At 43.7% G+C, this 18,161-nt stretch overlaps 1 pseudogene; it reads left to right on the top strand.

Moving 5' to 3' along the window:
- The first annotated feature begins 17,470 nt into the window (after window positions 1-17,470).
- Window positions 17,471-18,159, top strand: LOC116073694 (annotated as a pseudogene).
- Window positions 18,160-18,161: the final 2 nt, after the last annotated feature.

Genomic DNA, 18,161 nt, shown 5'->3' with positions numbered 1-18,161 from the left:
TTTGGATGTGTGGGAAAAGAAACCAGGAAGAGTTTCCTTTATATGAAAAAGTAAAAGTTCATGACTTAACAAAGGACAAAAAAAAAAAAAAAAAAAAAAAAAAGGCCATTTGCTGAGATCACAAAGGCATACAATACAGTAAGATATTTTAAGAGAGAATACAATCACGGAACTTTATTACAGTATGTTATGCGATTGCTTTATTTTATTATTAGATTTTCCTCCCTAGTTGCATAAAGTCTATAAATTAAGCTTTATCACAAGTACACATGGGAAAAATATGGCAGAATTTTGCATAATCCGTGGTTTCTGGCACTTTCTGAGCTTCTTATTAGAACATGTTCTCAGGGATAAAGAGAACTGCTATGTTGTCTGTGAGAACCAATCCTGGTGCTATGGGAACTAGGTTACCCTATCTAGAAATGAATGAAACAAGAGCAAAAAAAAAAAAAAAAGGTGTGTGAGGGGGGTATACATCAGATCAGTGGAAGAGCACTTACAGTAGACCCAGGGGTTCGATACCTGATACTACAAAAAAAAGTTCTTTTAAATAATAAAAGCAAACTAACAAAACCATCACAGGTATAACAAAGAAAAGGCCAAGAAAACAGTAACAGTTGTTAGAATGGATGAGGAATAAATGGTAAAGGGGAAAGGAAAGGTTATAGTTCTCAAGGCACCGTCAGTCACTGACTACCCAGCCCTCCCTGGGCATTTCTGTAGTCAGCCAAGCTAACAGTAGTCATCATTTGGATGGATAGTCCTTCCTGCCCATGAAAGCCCCTTGGCTTTCTGGACCATGGTCAAGAACCCACCATCTGCCTCGGTATCCAGTTATGACCAGAACTAAGAGACCAGGTGCTCCCCTTATACCCCGCCCAGGCTCTGCACAGTCCAGCAACATGCCATGCTGCACCTCCGACCCCAGATTTTTTTCCCAAAGCAGACAATGTGGTATTGTGATTAGATATAAACTGAAAGTGTATTTTCTGCCCTTCAGTAATTACACTGCCTTATGGTAGCATTATTCAGAGTGAAGCCTTATTATATTGCAGAATGAAATTCTGTATAATTTTCTTCTCCTCCAATGCACAAATGGAAATCATATTTTGGTCTGAGTTGGGAAGAAAGGCTCAGTTATCACTTGTGAGCGTGGTGTTATTTTCCCCAGAATTAAAAAATCCATCTGGGTGTCCGACCTCGCTCACCCTGCCGCCTCTCCATTCAGCCTTTTGTATGCAGATGAACCTTATCAATTTCCACCGCCTCAAAAGCCCGCACCCAGCTTGGTGCCTCCCCCTGGTCCGCGCGGCTTTAATGGAAATGCATGAGGCTTTTTTTTTTCTTTGATGTCTATGCAATATACGCATGTGGATAAAAACCTGTGCTTTTATTTGGGGGGAGGGGGAAGGGGCCTCAAATCAAAGTTAAAGTCCCTACCCTATCGCGCCTCCCTGACGATTAGCGGAGGAGAGAAAGGACCAGCAAATCCAACACAGAAGCTGTGAAACTGGGGTTATTCAGATTATTGACTAACAAATAAAGGGGCATAGGATGTCACATTTGTATTCTAAGGGTTTTCATCCCGCCGCAGGCCTCATCAACAACTTACTGAAGTGCCACTAAATCCCCTGTGTTAACACGCGGGGCTGCGGGGCTGCGTGTGATTAATCCATTAATTGCAGCTCCCTCAGGCCTGGCGCGCGCTGTGTCAATAATTCACTTAAGGCCAGTTGGTCGTGGAATTATTCTAGCGTCTAGTGCAAACAACTGGCAAATAACATCACTTGGCTATTTAACCCGGGTCCCACTGCTGTTTTCCTAGGCTATTAGCAACTTTGTCAAATGAATGATTCATCTGCTGGTAACAAAGCCTGGCTGGGGAATTGCTGGACACTGCCAAGACCTACAAGAGCCCAGCGCAGCGGCCCCTGCAACCGTGTACCGATTATGTTGGGAAACAAAACAAAACAAATCAAATAGGCCTGTTGTCGACACCACCCTCCTCTGTGCACCCGGGAAGCGGTTCCGGATGGGAGGGTTGCGGGTGGTGGAAGACACAAAAACAACAAATAAACAAACGGGATTTTCCTTGGCTCTAAGTGCTGTCAAACTTCTTAAACTTCTGACACATGAGCTGATGGAGGTTGTCTATTGAGACTCACAATGCAGCTTGCATGAATGAGATTCCCTAGGAGGAACTAGCAGCCAAATGGAACTGGGTTTTGCTCCTCCAAGGATAAAGGCATTTGTCCTGTTTACAGAACAGCAAAGTTATAAGGGTTTTTAAGTAATGATAAATATGTAAATGTTTTTGAAACCTGGCAAGTGCCCATCGAAATCAGGCTCTAGGGTTTTTAATTAATTAATATGCATAACCGTGGTGTATCTGGTTTTTGGAGCACTTCAAATTTCTCAAGAATGTGCGCACAAGTATGAGTGTCTGTTTAGAAAGATTTCCAACTTACAAAAAATAACTACATTTTTAAGATTGAAGGAAAGAAAACAGTACCCTGGACTAAACTGTACCTGCTGCAGGCCTCGATCCCACTTCTGCTTAAACAGAAAACCACTGCAGGGATTCAAACGCTCTCTAGGCGCCTCTATCTTGAGTTTCCCCAAGAGAAGTCAGAACCTTTGTCTCCACTCATGGCCCCAATCAGATCTGCTTATCCAGGATTCCAGAGAACAAATGCCTTCATGCCAAGGGGACCCTCGATTTCAGAGATGAAAGAAGTTCTGAAAATAGGGTCTGATCCGAGATTCAGGGCGATCAGAGGAAGCACTTTAGTATTTCTTCCAATGTTTAAAAGTAAACATGTTCATAGCTGTTGATTAAAAATAAAGGTTCAAACAGAGGTGAAAGCCAAAGTGAATGCAAACTTGCCACCTTCGCTTCCCACAGCTCCAGCCATTTCTCCAAATAACGCCTATTACAAGTCCCAGAGTAATTTCCCAGCCGTTCAAATGTAGTTTGCATAATTAGACAAAGTTGGATGACTTCAAGCACAGGATTCAGCAACTATTTTGTTGGACATATGACATAGTAGCTATTATGTTTATAAAAAGATAGAGAGGTATAAGAGTATGTTCTAAGGGGGCGTAGTGAGGTATGGAGGAAGGGGGTGCCTCAGCGGGCCCATGTCAAGGCATCCCTTCCCCCTGAGAGACCAGCCACATGACAGTACAGTACAGAAAAGAGTTTATTCAGGGAATGGGGAGGAGAATTAAGAGTGTAGTAGAGGCAGAGAAAGGCAGAGAGAGGGAGAGTAGAGAAGTAGAGGCCTGCCATGTCCACATGGAGACAGGCAGAAGGGAATGGGAAGGGAAGAGCCCAAGAGGGCAAGAGAGAAGCAAACGGGAAGCAGAAGTAAGGGGGGGCAAGCAGCCCCTTTTATAGTGGACTAGGCCTACCTGGCTGTTGCAGGTAACTGTGGGGTGGAGTTTAGACAGAATGCTAGCAGTAGCACCAAAGGCTTACTAGAAAGATACCTGTATTTAACATCTAAACTCATCTGACTCAGTGACCAAATTCATACATTCGATTCATTTGCTTTAGTTGAAAGACATTTGTAAGTTGTTGGGCTTGCTGGCCTCATAAAATGATTGAGAAGCTTCTCTCAGTCGCTTTTTCCCCCCTCCTCTATTAGACATGAAAAGTATCTGTTCCTTAGGTTCTGCAAAACTCATTCTAAGCACCATTGGGTTCTTGTACTCTCAGAGATGAGAGCATCGTTATGCCAATTTTGCTCACTATTGTTTCAGCTAGGCTTTCTCTTTTCTAAGTAGATGTTTGTGGTTTGTATTTTTGTTAGCATTTTTAAGTTTTCCCATGTCTTTCATTTATTATACAAACTTTCACTTCATGGCATTGTATCTGATGTTCATATTCATGTCCTTTATAAACATTTATTTTTGCCTTATCTTTTTCTCCTTCATCATGCTTCTCAAATACTGGCACATTTTAGAAGTCTTCTCAGAAAGACTACTTGTATTATATTATCCATTATTAATATATCTATAGTATATTTGTCTGTTTTGGGTGCTGGAATTTTACTATTTCTGATTTTATTTATATATAATTCTCATCTTCCATTTCATTTACAATGCTCTTGTTACTGGTTTCCTAGCTTGCTAAGTGGAAAGCTGGGCTGATTTATGTTAGGATGGTTTATGCCCCAGTGAAAACACAAAGGACTTTAATCAAATCCAAAGACTTTAATAAGAAATAATTGATAAGTAAAATGTGACAACCTTTTGCATCTCTCAAGTTGATAATGGTCATTTTAAGCTGGCTTCTCGGGAATAAAATTATTCACAAGGTGATTGCTGTTAGTCAGTTGTAACTGTTGTAACCAAGTGCTGGACCAAACAACTTCAGAAAGAAAGGATTCATTTTGCTCATCGTTTCAGGGTTTCAGTCCATCATGGTCAAGAGGCCACGATTGAGCAGCTTACATCATAGCAGACAGGAAGTGAATCAGAGCAAGAACAGGAAACAGTCAGGCCAATGACACACCCATAGTGACCTACTTCTTTCAAACAGGCCCCACCCTCCACAGTTTTGCCATATGGTCCATTCATATTTTAGGGCCATTAATGGACTAAGCCACTCATTTATTAGATTAGGACTCTCATTATTCGAGGTATAGGTGGAGCAGCCTTCTGATCCTATGACATGATATTGTCATCTACCAACATTTGGGCTCCATGCACAGCTGTCCTGGAGGGCCCAGGTTGGCACAGGGGATTTATGTAAATGCCCTTGACGACAGACAGAGGCTTACTCTCCTTGGTTGTTAATTTGTATTTCTATTGCCTTGTGATGAGTAAACTCTAAGGATATGGTTATTTGTTTTCTGACATTTATTAAGTTGTTTATTTTGAAGAGACAGAATTAGGATGTAAGTTGACAAATGGCAGATTTGGGGTTTTTATCTCCCTTCCTTCCCAGTCTTCTCTTAAAAGATTTATTTTGGTGGCTGAAGGCATGGCTCAGTGGTTAAGAACACTCATCATTCTTACAAAGAAATCAGGTTCTATTCCCAGTACCCAATGATGGCTCACAACTGTTCGCCATTCCAGTTCTAGGAGATCTGATGCCCTCATCTAACTTGTATGAACGCCAGGCACACAAAGGGTACAGAGACATAAATGCAGGCAAAACACTCATATACATAAAATAAAATAGAACAAAATAAACAATTTTAAAGTATTTTCATTTTGTAACCTAAAACAGCATGATCAACTCTTATGAAAGTCCTATTTGCATTTTAAAACAAGGTATTAAATAATTTAATTTTATGCCAGTTTTGATGGCCAACTCTTCATCTTTTCAATCATTTTTCTGCCATTCCTAACAAGTTTCTTATGGTGTTTGAGAGCTTATTTATTTTTGTGTTCCTATTTTCTTCGTGTGTGTGTGTGTGTGTGTGTGTGTTTGTGTGTTTGTGTGTGTGTGTGTTGTAACTACTCAGTCTGATGACCCATCTTCTATCAGATATGTATCTGGACATGAGCAATGTGTCTCTGTTTCCTTCATACTTTCCTTTCTAGGAGAAACTCTCAACTTGGGCTTCTGTCATGCTTGTTTGCTCACTCGGTCACTTTTTAGCATTTCCTTTGTGTGTTTCAAGTTGCCAATTGAACATTTAGTTCAAAAACGTGTTTATCTTCCAGTAGCTTTGATAATTTTAGTTACGCTTAGTTTAATATCTCGCTCTTTTTTGCTTTTGATTAATCTAGTTTCCTGGAATCAGTGCATGAATTCACTGAGATCTGTGCATCTCTTTCATAGTTCTGCTTTCATTGGACATGTTCTGACTTCTTGTATGTTCTCTGTATTTGTAACTTCCAACACCAGAGATTGTTGTAGAAGCATAGAAACTCCCGAGTGATACACACATCCTCCTCTGGCTGTCGGAGAGACGTGGACCTCCCAAAGCTTGCCTCTGATCCAGGAGCTGGAATCATGAATATTACATCGGTGCCTCTACTGGAGGACTGGCTTCCAGGAGGATTGACTGTCCTTCTGAAAGAGGGTTTCCTTTGAAACTGACCCTCCTCTCCTTCCCTTCTCCTCTGTTCCTCTCTAGGCTCAGTTACCTCCCCACCCCGCCCTCTTTGTGTATGTGTATTAAAGAGAAGCCCTTCCTTAGGCTTCAGTCACCTACAAAGGAAGACCTTCTGGCACTATTTTCAAATCCTGCCTGGAACTAATTCCAAAAATTCCATAGCTATGTCCTTACTCAGCATGAAGCATGCAGAGCAGATACCCTGCCCACATCCTATGGAAATGAAATGGATTCACGGCATGCATACTGCAACAGTACACACAGAAACCATATATGTTCTACAAGTGTAAAATATGGAAATGTCCAGAACAGTAGCCAGTAAGCTGATTATTTTGAAAGAGCAGAATTTGGGTATGAATTGACAAACTAGGGGGCTATATTTTGTCTCAACTCTCAATCTTTTAAAAATTATTTCTTTTCAATTATGTTTATACACATGAGGTAGGTATGTGCACAAGTGAGTGCAGGTTCTTATAGAATCCAGAAGATGGTGCCAAATCTCCTGAAGCCATGGTCACAGGTAGCTGTGAGCTGAATGTTGCCTCTTTTCCTCATGTTTAGAGGAGCTGGACTGTCTAGAAAGAAGCTGTAGGTAGGTCCTGCTTCAGCAGGTCCAGATCCAGGTAGACTTTCAAAACGACATGAAAGAGTCCATGCTCTGGAGAAAGACCCCACCCATCCCAGGTGTCCTTTGCCTGTTGTTTCACTGTGTCCCTTGGTGTCCCACAAAAAGTCCTCTATATTCTCTAAGCCTTTTCAAGATGGTTTGAGATGCAGAGGTCACCTCCATCATCTTCAGGACTGTCCATGAACAGTCCCTCCTTCCAGCAACTTCCGTCTCAGTTTTCAGTCAGGCAGCAAGCAATATAGACCTGGAGTTCTTTCAGCATGTCCTCTCTGGCTAAGCCCACCCTTCCCCTTTGGTAGCAGGTATAGAGGAATTTTAATGCAGTGATGTGGCTGCTCTGGCAAGGGATCACATCCCATGACCTTCTAAGTCTCTGTGATCCAGCTAAAATACAGACACACCTTTAATCCCAAGAAACAGATGAGCAGATATCTTGAATTCAGGGCCAGCCTGGTAGAGAGCAAGTTTCAAGTAAAGAAAAGCTTAGGTCCAGGCATGGTGGTACATGCCTTTAATCCAGCACTCAGAAGACAGGCATATAGATCTCTGCATTCTAGTCAGTGAGTTCTGTTGAGTCAGTGAGTTCAGAGGCGGTGAGTGGAGCTGGTGGCAGTGCAGTTGGTGGCAGTTGGTGAAGTTCAAAGTCAGTTTTTACTGGAACAGTTTTACCAAGACAGGTTGGGGAAGCTAGTTACTGGTGAAGACAGATTGATCCAGAGAATGAGAAGGAGCCAGAAGATTGGAACAGATTGCTAGAGTTAGTTGAAGGTCAAGTAAAACAAATTCAGTCAGTAGCTTGAATCAGTCAGCTTGAAGAGGAGTTTGGGCGAGAACAGCTGAGTTGAACCAGCCACCCGGAGTTCAGAAAGGGCTGGAAGGGATGAGTTTATTCAGCAGTAAGCCTCCAAGATGGCAATTACTTCAGTCGACTAAAAAACAAAAAAACAAAACTTTACAGCACATCTTCTGCCTTGAAAGTTTACGGAGCTGGCTTGTTCTTGTGCCAGGTAAAGGACCCACAACAGACCCACCAGCCACCTGTCCACTGGCCACAGTCCCTCTGCCTGCCCTGGGGCTTATTGTTCTTCAGCAGCCAAACTTCCTTTCTAAGAGTTCTGGTCCATCCCCAATGAAGGAACTAGAGAAATGACCCAAGGAGCTGAAGGGTTTGCAGCCCCTTAGGACAAACAACAATATGAACTAACTAGTACCCTCAGAACTCTCAGGGTACGAGTTAGTACTAACCAAAGAGTACACATGGTGTGACTAATGGCTCCAGCAGCATATGTATAGTAAAGGATGGCCAAGTTGGTCATCAATGGGAGGAGAGGCCCTTGGTCCTGTGAAGGTTCTATGCCCCAGTGTGGGGGAATACCAGGGCCAGTAAGCAGGAGAGGGTGGGATGGCAAGCAGGGGGAGGGGGAAGGGAACAGAGGTTTGTTCTTGTTTTTGTTTTTTTTGTTTTCTTGGTTTTTTTGGAGGGGAAATTGGGAAAGGAGATATTGTATGACATGTAAATAAAGAAAATATCTAATAAAAGAAAAAAAAAGAGTTCTGGTCATGTCCCTCTTTCTGTCCACTTCTTTCTACACCTGTCTGGATTTCAAAGTTTTGAATGTATCAGCAGCACTTCTGATCTCCTACTTAGAGTCCCCATGCCAACTGTGCTTCTCTTCTACATAAACAAACACATCTAAAGCATATGCTCAGACAGACTTCTTGATCCAGATACTAGAAAATAATTTTAAATTGCTTACCAATTATTTCCACAGACTGGGTATTCTCCCAGACAGCACATACAGGTCCTTGGAAGAATAAAAGAAAGCGCAGTCATGGGATTGATGCTGGACAAAGTATGGAAGGATCAGACTCTCACAAACATTGTCCCACGACATTGGGTATTGAATTTCTGTTCCTTGAGGGCTGTTGCAGGAAGAGCCTTTGAGCCCTGGGCTTTCTGGAACTGTCTAGGAAACAGCTGGTGTCTATTTGTATAAGCAAGTAGGCAGGGGGTGCGGTTCTCTTTACAGGTCGACAGCAGCCCTGCTATCAGATGCCTTGTGGAACTAATTCCTAATTGGGGCAGTGTTTGTCAACACTGATAGGACTCTAATACACTGTAATCACTCCAGACACAAGCTCAATAGAGATCTTTATCTTTACATTGTGTCCCTTTCCCAGGGTAGGAGACTTGCTGCCCACTCCCTCAGCCCCTTCCCGCTGCTCCCCCCTTCTTAATTCAGTCTCCTTCCCCCACCTCCACCCCCAACCCTTTGGGTGCTATTTGCTTCTCAATTGACACTGCCTTTGTTTCTTATTCACAACCTGGTTCTTCCCCTCTCTCACACTTTGCAGGGTCTTAAAGATCTTTCTCTCTCTCTCTCTCTCTCTCTCTCTTTCTCTCTTTCTTCCTCCCTCCCCTGTCCTTCCCTCCCTCTCTCCTTTGCTTGCCTCCTGAATATCCATCAAATTTAAATCCTCAAAAATTCCCAGAGAGTTAGGCTATATGTGACTTCAATATGTGGGTATTTAATAATTCTTGGTCAAAAAACAATCTCAGAAATCATGAAAAAGGTATAATTCTACTTTGGCCCAGTTTCCAAAATTATAAGGTATACATGTTTGTATCAAATACAAGAAATGCAATTTTTTTTATTATTGGTGCTTATAATTTCCTAATTGAGCAAAGTGTATCTCTCAGTCAATGTCCAAAAGAAACACAGTTGAAAGAGGCCAGAGAGCAGCATATGCAAGATGCAGAACCCAACACACACACACACACACACACACACACACACACTCACACATGCATGCATACCACCACCACCACCACCACCAGTACCAACAGCAGCACCGAATCTCTGTGGTGTCCTACCATTGAATATCTATTCAGTGAGACTACTAGAGAATATTCTAGAAAGATCTGAAGATGCCTGGGTGGGGAGATCTAAGTGCACACTTCAGAGAAGAACTATGGCAAATTCCAGGCTGGAAGTAAAGGATTCATCCCAATTCACCTCCATTCAGACATTTTTTTCACTTCCCTGAAGAGTCCTGTTGGAACTTATGTCAACTTGTCAACCCTTGCTCTAAAATGTCATTATTTGCCTGGCTTGTTGCTAAGGGCCCTCTCCTCTCTGTGACCTTCACATGCCCTCTTTGGAACATCCTGTCTAGATGTTTCCTCCCTTGGGTGTCTCTTCAAGCATCCTTTATACTTGTGAGAAAGGTAAAGTCTTGGCCATCCTCACTAGAGTAAAAGTGGCTCTTCCCTCCCCTGCCACTCTGCATTCCTAACCTCTTTATGTCTCTGAATTGGTACTGTAAGTTGTAATCACTTCACTTGTTCATTTTCTACTGAGAGCAGGAATCTTATGAAGACAGGAGCCATCTTTTTACCATGAAATCCCACTGTTGTGTCTTGCACATAGTAGGTCTTCATCAAATGTTTGCTGGATAGATGAAGGAATGAATGACATCAGGGACCTTTAGTCTCTCTTTCCTAACTCTACTGATATTTGCATTGCTCTAAATTTTTCTCAAAGATTCAAATGTAATCTCTTTGTGATCAATTCCAAACCTCTGAATTTATCCTTGATTGCTCCCTAAATTTTTGTCCCAGGCAAAAACCTTGTTGGTATAACCCCCCTCCCTTGCCATGGAGAACCCTCTGCTCCTTCATCAATGTCTCCTTTGCCTTTGCTCAAGCTTTTCCTATTCCCTTTAGGATGCCAGAATGCAGAAAGCAGTGTGCGTTTTCCTTCCTTGTGTCCCTAGACCCACCGAAGACGTGATGAGACCTCTGTCAGCTGGTCACCGGAGGAGTACTATCTTCCCTAGTCTGCATAGATGGCTCTATGGCTGCACTGGATCCACTCAGCTGCAGGTAGCATGACATCAACCTTACAACTTATTCAACCTTGTGTCCAGATCCACTGGGCAAGTTCCCTTTCACTGGCCCTCAGGGATTTCTTGGAGACAGACTGCAGGGTATCTTGCCTCTTGAATCTCTTGAGCTCTGTAGGGTTAAGACAGACATGTTGTGATCTGAGAGCCTAAGCAATGGAAGGGCAAAGTACATTGTAAAGGAAAAAGGGGGAAAAGAAAGGAGCCTCTAACAGGAAGGGAGATAAGCACATCCCTGAAACGGATTCAGTGATGGAGACTGTGAGGGCCCAAGACAAGGAAAAACAGCCACAGGTTGCCAATGCGGGGTGAGCATGGGATTTGTCAGGACCCTCAAGTGGGTGTGATGCCAAGGGAGACACAGTACCATGCAGGTGACATGTACTGCTCCTCCATTTCCTCTTTCCTTCTTCTCTCCTTTTCTGCCTGCCTCCTTCCTTTGTCTTGTTCTGTGCCTTCTGCTACAAAAATACTTTCCCTGGAGGAGACAAACATCTCCCTCTTTTCCCAAGGTCCAAGACATGATTGCATCAAAGTTCAGAGAGTTTCCTTACAGGATGTAGGGGAGGGGTTATGTACAAGGATGTGGGCATTCCTCCTTCATCTAGCTGTACCTAGAAAGCCCTTACCCAGCAGGGATGCAGGCTTCCCCATGGACACATAATGGAGTCCCCCTCCTCTCTTTTCCCCAGTCTATATAATCTAGCCCCTCCCGAGGCCATATACAATTATGGTACATCCCGAAGCAGTTGGATACTCAGGTGACAGCCTCTAGACCCTCCCCATCACTCCTTGAGGGGTGTAAATAGTCAGTAGGCCCAGCTGGAATAATTCTTTTGCAGGGTTCAAGGCTGACCTTCCAAAATGGCAGTTGGTTGACTCGGAGGACAGCCATTCACAACTCCTTCTATCATTTGTCCCACGCTGACAAATCCCTCTCTTCTTGCACGCACAGATCCCCCTTTGCACCTGGCTCCCCCTTTGTTCACCCCCTCTCATATACAAGCAAGAGTCACATTACCAAGCCTCAGCAGAACTGCCCACCTTCAATAAAAGGACACTGGAAATGCTCTGCATCTGAGATACCCAAAGGCCCCAGGATGCAGCACTCTCTGAAGTGTTAGCTATCACATGCCTTTTGTTCTTCCTTCTCTGGGTAACTCGGAGTCTTTCTGCATTGGTCCCAACCATGGCTACGTTTACCTGTGATTTATTGATGATAATCGCAGCAAAGCCATTTGTAATCAAACATTAAACAAAGACATTCTCTCGCTGAGAGGGAGTGATAACGCACCATTTAGTAATTTTTGTGCGGTTGGTAATTTGGAGAATGAATGATAATTTCTGAGCCTTGAAAAGCTACATTGACAATGCCTGGTGCTATTCACCTAGTGAATAAAGACACCTTCCTCTCCATGTCTTGTGATAAATTTCTTTTATTAGGGCCACTTACGAGGGACTTTATCTTAATGGCGTCTCATATGGGATAGTTGTGCTTGGGCCAGAGGGTTGTTTTTCATCGTGCCTTAAAGACAGGGCTCTGAGAGAATAAACAGCAACAGTGGGCCTAAGGAGGCTGCTCAGCTGCAAAACTCAGGCAGGGAACTCACAGTGGGAATGGGTCCCTGTGTTCCCCTGAGGAGGGAGAGAGTCCTCGGCTCCCTCATTGTTTCTCTTCCATTTTCCTGCCTCTGCCCCACCTCAGGAATTTACATGTCCTTCTTTCTCTCTAGCTTTCATCCTTTGTCTCTGTTCACACTTAAATCCTCTCAAACACACCTTTTCTGTGTTGATTTCATTAGAATCCCTCTTAGTGTGGAAGGCAGTGGCTACATAGCCAACAACAGAATGGATATTCTATCAGCCCCTGTATGGTGTTCTTTGTAACTCATCCTGTAGGTCGTGAGAGGAACCTGGGGAGGGAAAGCGTCTCCCAACTCCAGATCATACCAAGTATCCCATGGCAGCCTCAACAGGAACCTATCACTGAGTTCCTACAGCGACATGCTGGGCATCCCACTGCACGCATTCTAAAATCTCAGGTAACAAAATCCTGAGTACTTCCTTAGAGAGTCAGGCTACCACTGCATGTTTTCTGTCCTCTGAATACTGTTTCCAGCAGAAGTAAGCTGCCCTGGGATGCCTTTCACAGTCCCATATATCCTCTATGAGGATCCTCTTTCCAATTTCCACGGGCCCTCAGTTCCTAACATTTCCTACCTCCATTTGTGTGACAGCCCCAGAAAGTACCCCAAAAAATGTCCCTTCTCATCTCACTCCCAAGTAGAGGATGGGAGAGAAGAATGAAAGGAGGCTATGCAGATGGGGCCAATGACACTCACACAACACCTTTAGCTATTGAAAACTGCTGCATCCTGTCTCCACTGAAATCACCAAGGGCCCCTTACATTGCTCACACCTTCTGGCACTCAATCCATATTTACCGTATAGTAGGCATTACACCAAGACCCTTGAGTCTCTTACTTCACATACATAGCATCCTTAGGATACAGCTGTCATTACTACCACTGACACTTTACTGGTGGAGAAAAGGAAGCTGAAGATGACCACGTTAGGTACCCAGAGTCTCAAACTAGCCAGTGCTGGGACTGGAGTTCAAACCAAAGTCTTAAAACCACAGAGCACCACTGCCTTCCTTCCTGCTGGCCCAATAGGAACAATCCTGTAACAGCCACAGTGGGTGTTTATAAAAGAAGTTAATAATCTGCCCTCTGAGGAAGGAGAGGCAGCATGCAGGAACTGACCCATTGCCTCCCTGAACACCATGTCACTGTGTGGCCATGAGATAATGGTAGAGTGCCCAGCATCCTCGGAGAGGAGTTGGTGTCTGCTTCTCTCAGGAGATGGACCACAAGTCAGCTAGTCTCTGCTTCTCAAAAGACTTTCGTCATTGGAAAAGAACTAACTGTACCCCAGGGGCTCAAATTTTACTTCTTCTGGATATTGGTCCACAAAGGAGACTCCTCCATCCACCTGCTCAAGTAGTCCCTGCTTCCCCATTTCAAAGCACAGACAGACAGTCAAATAAAGATTGGGTGACTGACAACACACAGCTGTGGTTTTTCTAAACTCTCCAAAGAACTAACTGAGAAATATTGGCTAAGAGCTGTCGGGAGAGGTGAGTGGCCGCAGAAAATCTCTAGTCTAATGAACAAAGGAAAACAGAAACGTTTCAAAGCAGAACAGCAAACAAACAATCAAAAAAAGAAGCAGAGAGTTGATTGTGGATGGGGTTAGCAGGATCGGGGGTCTCCCAGTGAACCAGAGTAGCCTAAGTCACAATAGAACATAGCATGCCTCAGAAAATCAGCACTGCACATACAGACACTTGAGAGAGGAAGAGGTGGGGAGAAGGGAAGAAGAGGCAGAGGGAGAAGAGGCACTGGGAAACTCTCTCCTCTCTGCAGTCAATAAGAAGAGCAATAAGACACCATCTCAAAAGGACCCTCACTTGGCATCGGTCAGCTTGGTAGCACCAGGCCATCCATGAACTGCATTCCCGGGCACTTCAGAGCAAGTGCACAGGACCACCTGGCTGTGTCCAGTGAGCTGGAAACATGGTCGGAGCCAGAGAACAGGGACCACAGATACAGGTTTCAAGAGGCAAACTAAAGTCAGGAAGGACATCCAAGGGCCCAGACCAGCATATACAACCATCCTTCTGAAAGACTGACCAGAGGTACAGCCAGCATCGGTGACCAGACCTCACCAAGAGTCACTCAGAGGTGTGACAGGTATCTAGGAGCCCAGGAAAGAAGCAAGAGGTAGGAATAGAATGAGCAAACAGAGGCAAATGGCACTTGGTACCCCTACCCAGATGTCTTCCTTGTCATCATTCCTCCTATAGTTAACAGCTAAATTGTAAATTTGTGTATTTGTTGGTCCAGCTCTATCTGGCTCTGTTCCCATTCCATTTATCTTCTTCTTTTCCCTTCATTCTTGGTTCTTTATCTTTTTCCTCTTTAAAAAAAGTTTTGTTAGTCTATAATATCTAACTACACAAATGGGTTTCATTTTTGTCAATGTGCATACTGTTGTCTTTGCATCTTCACCAGTCCCCTCTCCTGTCCTCCTCTTTGCCTCAGGCTAGTGACTGGCCCATCCTCGTGCAGACCTCAGGGAACCATGGCTGCTATGAGTTCGAGAGTGCGCTGACCATGTCACCCCCTAGAAGTCATCATCGCATATCAAATCTCTTTCCAGTTTTTACTCCTTACTCCCCACCCCCTCTTCTGGGCTTCCGGAGTTCTAGATGAGGCGATGCAGGTGCCTGTCTGATGCTGAGCATTTCAACATCACTTCTTCTCATCCCTTTAGCGAGTGTTGAGTCTCTGAAGTTACTATTACCTATCACAAAAACAATTTCTGAGGCCAAAGCTGACAGAAACATTAAATTAAGGAGATAAAAGTAGTTATTTAGATTTTGTAGAGCAGATCATATTCATTTAGCAGAATAATAACAACCTTAATGGGCTGTTATTCATACAGAAGTACAAACGATCCCAGATTCTGATCAAATGCTACATGACTGTAGCTTGTATGGATTTACACTGTAGATTGTGTAAATCCACACAAGCTACAGTCATGTAGCATTTGATGGAGATCCCACAAAAAAAAAAAAAATACAATGGAGAAAGAGCAGCTTCAGTAAATGGTACTGGGAAAACCAGATATCCCCACGTAGAAGCATGAAACTAGATCCCTATCTCTCACTCTTCATAAAATGATCAAATCCAAGCAGATCAAAGACCCATGTCGGAATGAGAAGCAGGAGAAACACTTCAAAATATAGAAGTGGGCAATGGTTTTCTGAATAGCACTCCAATGGCCCAGGAAACAATGCCAAGGATTCACAATGAGACCTTGTCAAACTAAAAAGTTTCTGCATACCACAGGAAAGAGCTGCCTGGGTGAAGGAACAGCCTACAGAAGGAAAGACATCTTTGCTAGAGACACATCTAACAGATGATTGATATACAAAAGAATTCAAAGCAAAATTAAATAAAACCTGAAACAACTCAATCACTAAATGAATTGAGAAGCTGAATAGATATGTCTCAAAAAATGAAATTCAAGTGGCCAATAAACTCTTGAAAGATGCCCACTCTCACTAGACATCAAATAAATAAATAAATTAAAACTACACGGAGATTCTATCTTACCTCTCTTAAAAGGGCAGTCTTTAAGAAAACAGAAATAATCCTGGCAAGGATGAGAGTGAAAGGGAGCCCTTACATTGTAAAAATGCAAATTACTCCTGTCAGTATGGAAATCGGTGTGTAGGGTCCTAAAAATCTTGTAAGTAAACCCATGAATCATACAACTAACTCTTTGTGGGTATTTACCTAAAGAACACCTAAGAAATACCTGTCCATCCATGTTTACTGCTGTGCTGTCCACAAAAAATATATATAAATTTGCAACTAACTCAGGTGTCCCAAACCAGAGGAATGGGTAAAGAAAAGATAATGTATATGCACAATGGAATTCTTCTCAGCCATTAGGAAAAACAAAGTTAAGCATTGTTTGTATAAAATCATGTATGCCTATACTATAAAGTAGATGGGGAAATGTCTAGAGGAACAAAGAGATAAACAGGAAGTCGAGGAAGGGAGAATTGCAGGATTCAAGGACAAATACAGTCATTGTATCCTTGTATACAAGTATCCATGTGAACACATTACCATATAAAGGAATGTAAACAACAAAGATTTTTATAAGCTGAAGACAAGTGTGAGCAATAGGTCTAGTAAACACCTGCCACTTTGTTTGTGTCTCTCCAGTGTTCAGTAATGGAGAGTCTGCACAAATCCTGTCTCACGTAGGGGCAGTAGACCACAAGAGGGTAGGTCTGTCCCAGGGGCTGTCCAACGCAGAGAAGATAATGACATCATTTCAGCTTGACTTGTTCCCCATCCCACCCTTTTCAGCCTCTGGCTGTCATACTAAGGACCCTGGCCCCTCACCAGGACACCCACAGAGAGTGGGTCTCTTTCAGTGGCAAACTGACAAGTTCCATGCTCTTGGGTCTGCTGTCTCTGCTGCAGAACCACCAGATCATATTGAGTTTTCTTTTTTTTATCCTGCAGTGCTGTGCTGAAGTACCAGTGTGTTGTGCTCAACCGTGGCTTTCTAATATAGCCTTCTCCCTTCTACCTCCTTGTCTGCCCCAGAGCAGAGGCAGTATCATGAGACAGAGATGCAGCAGAGGTGGAAAAATAGGAATCATACATCGTTCCCAAGGTCTTTACTGCTCTGGAAACTAGATTTCAAGTATTTTAAAATAATGTGCTCTCTCTGTGAATGACACAGGATTTATTCACTAAACTAAAAGAATTGGAATCAACAAACTTATCATCAATAGATGAATGGATAATAAAAATTACGCACACACACATGAATACTATTCAGCTGTAAAGAAAAACTATGATAAAACTTTTAGGGGTGGGAAAGACAATGCTGTGTGATCTCATTCATATGTGGGATCTAGCCAATAACAAGTGAATATGTGCAAACAAAGTACATGTGGATACAGCATATAATATATATAAAGGGTAACAAGAAGAGCTACATGTTAGGAGATGAGAAAGGACTGAGTACAGAGCCAAGAATAATCAATCCAAGACACTGATCTCTTCATTGTATTAAGCCAACACCTGACAACATATCATTCATTATACACATAGAAGAACATGTCTCTTAACCCTCATCAGAAAGCTACTTTTTGCTTTTCCTGCTGAACCCCTGTCCGGTGACGGCCACAGGTCAGGGCTGCAGGCTAAGCTGAGCCACTGCGCTTGTTAGCACCCTAGGGCGTCTCGGGAGCAGTCGCGCCGGGTTCATGGAGAAGCCGCCGGGAGTCAGGTGCACCAATGGGTTCTCCGAGCGGCAGCTGCCGCAGCCCGGGGCCAGCCAGCCTGCCTAGAAGTCCTTGGCCCGAGGCCAAGGGTGCACAGCCCGCTGACGCCTGGAAGGCAGGGCGGCCCCGCAGCGGGGAGGAAAACAAGCTGAACCTCCCCAACCTGGCGGCCGCTTACTCGTCTATCCTGTGCTCGCTGGGCGAGGACCCCCAGCGGCAGGGGCTGCTCAAGACTGCCCTGGAGGGCGGCCACCGCCATGCAGTTCTTCACCAAGGGATACCAGGAGACTATATCAGATGTCCTGAATAATGCTATATTTGATGAGGATCATGATGAGATGGTGATTGTGAAGGACATAGATATGTTTTCCATGTGTGAACATCACCTTGCTCCATTTGTGGGAAGGGTCCATATCGGTTATCTTCCTAACAAGCAAGTCCTTGGTCTCAGTAAACTTGCCAGGATTGTAGAAATCTACAGTAGAAGACTACAAGTTCAAGAGCGCCTCACCAAACAGATTGCCGTGGCCATCACAGAAGCCTTGCAACCTGCTGGCGTCGGGGTCGTGACTGAAGCCACACACATGTGCATGGTAATGCGAGGTGTGCAGAAAATGAACAGCAAGACTGTCACTAGCACCATGCTGGGCGTGTTCCGGGAAGACCCAAAGAC

The sequence above is a fragment of the Mastomys coucha genome, unplaced genomic scaffold, assembly GCF_008632895.1.
Source record: "Mastomys coucha isolate ucsf_1 unplaced genomic scaffold, UCSF_Mcou_1 pScaffold23, whole genome shotgun sequence".
Lineage (NCBI taxonomy): Eukaryota > Metazoa > Chordata > Mammalia > Rodentia > Muridae > Mastomys > Mastomys coucha.
Note: the sequence above shows the minus strand (reverse complement) of the source record. Positions and strands in the feature narration are given on the sequence as shown.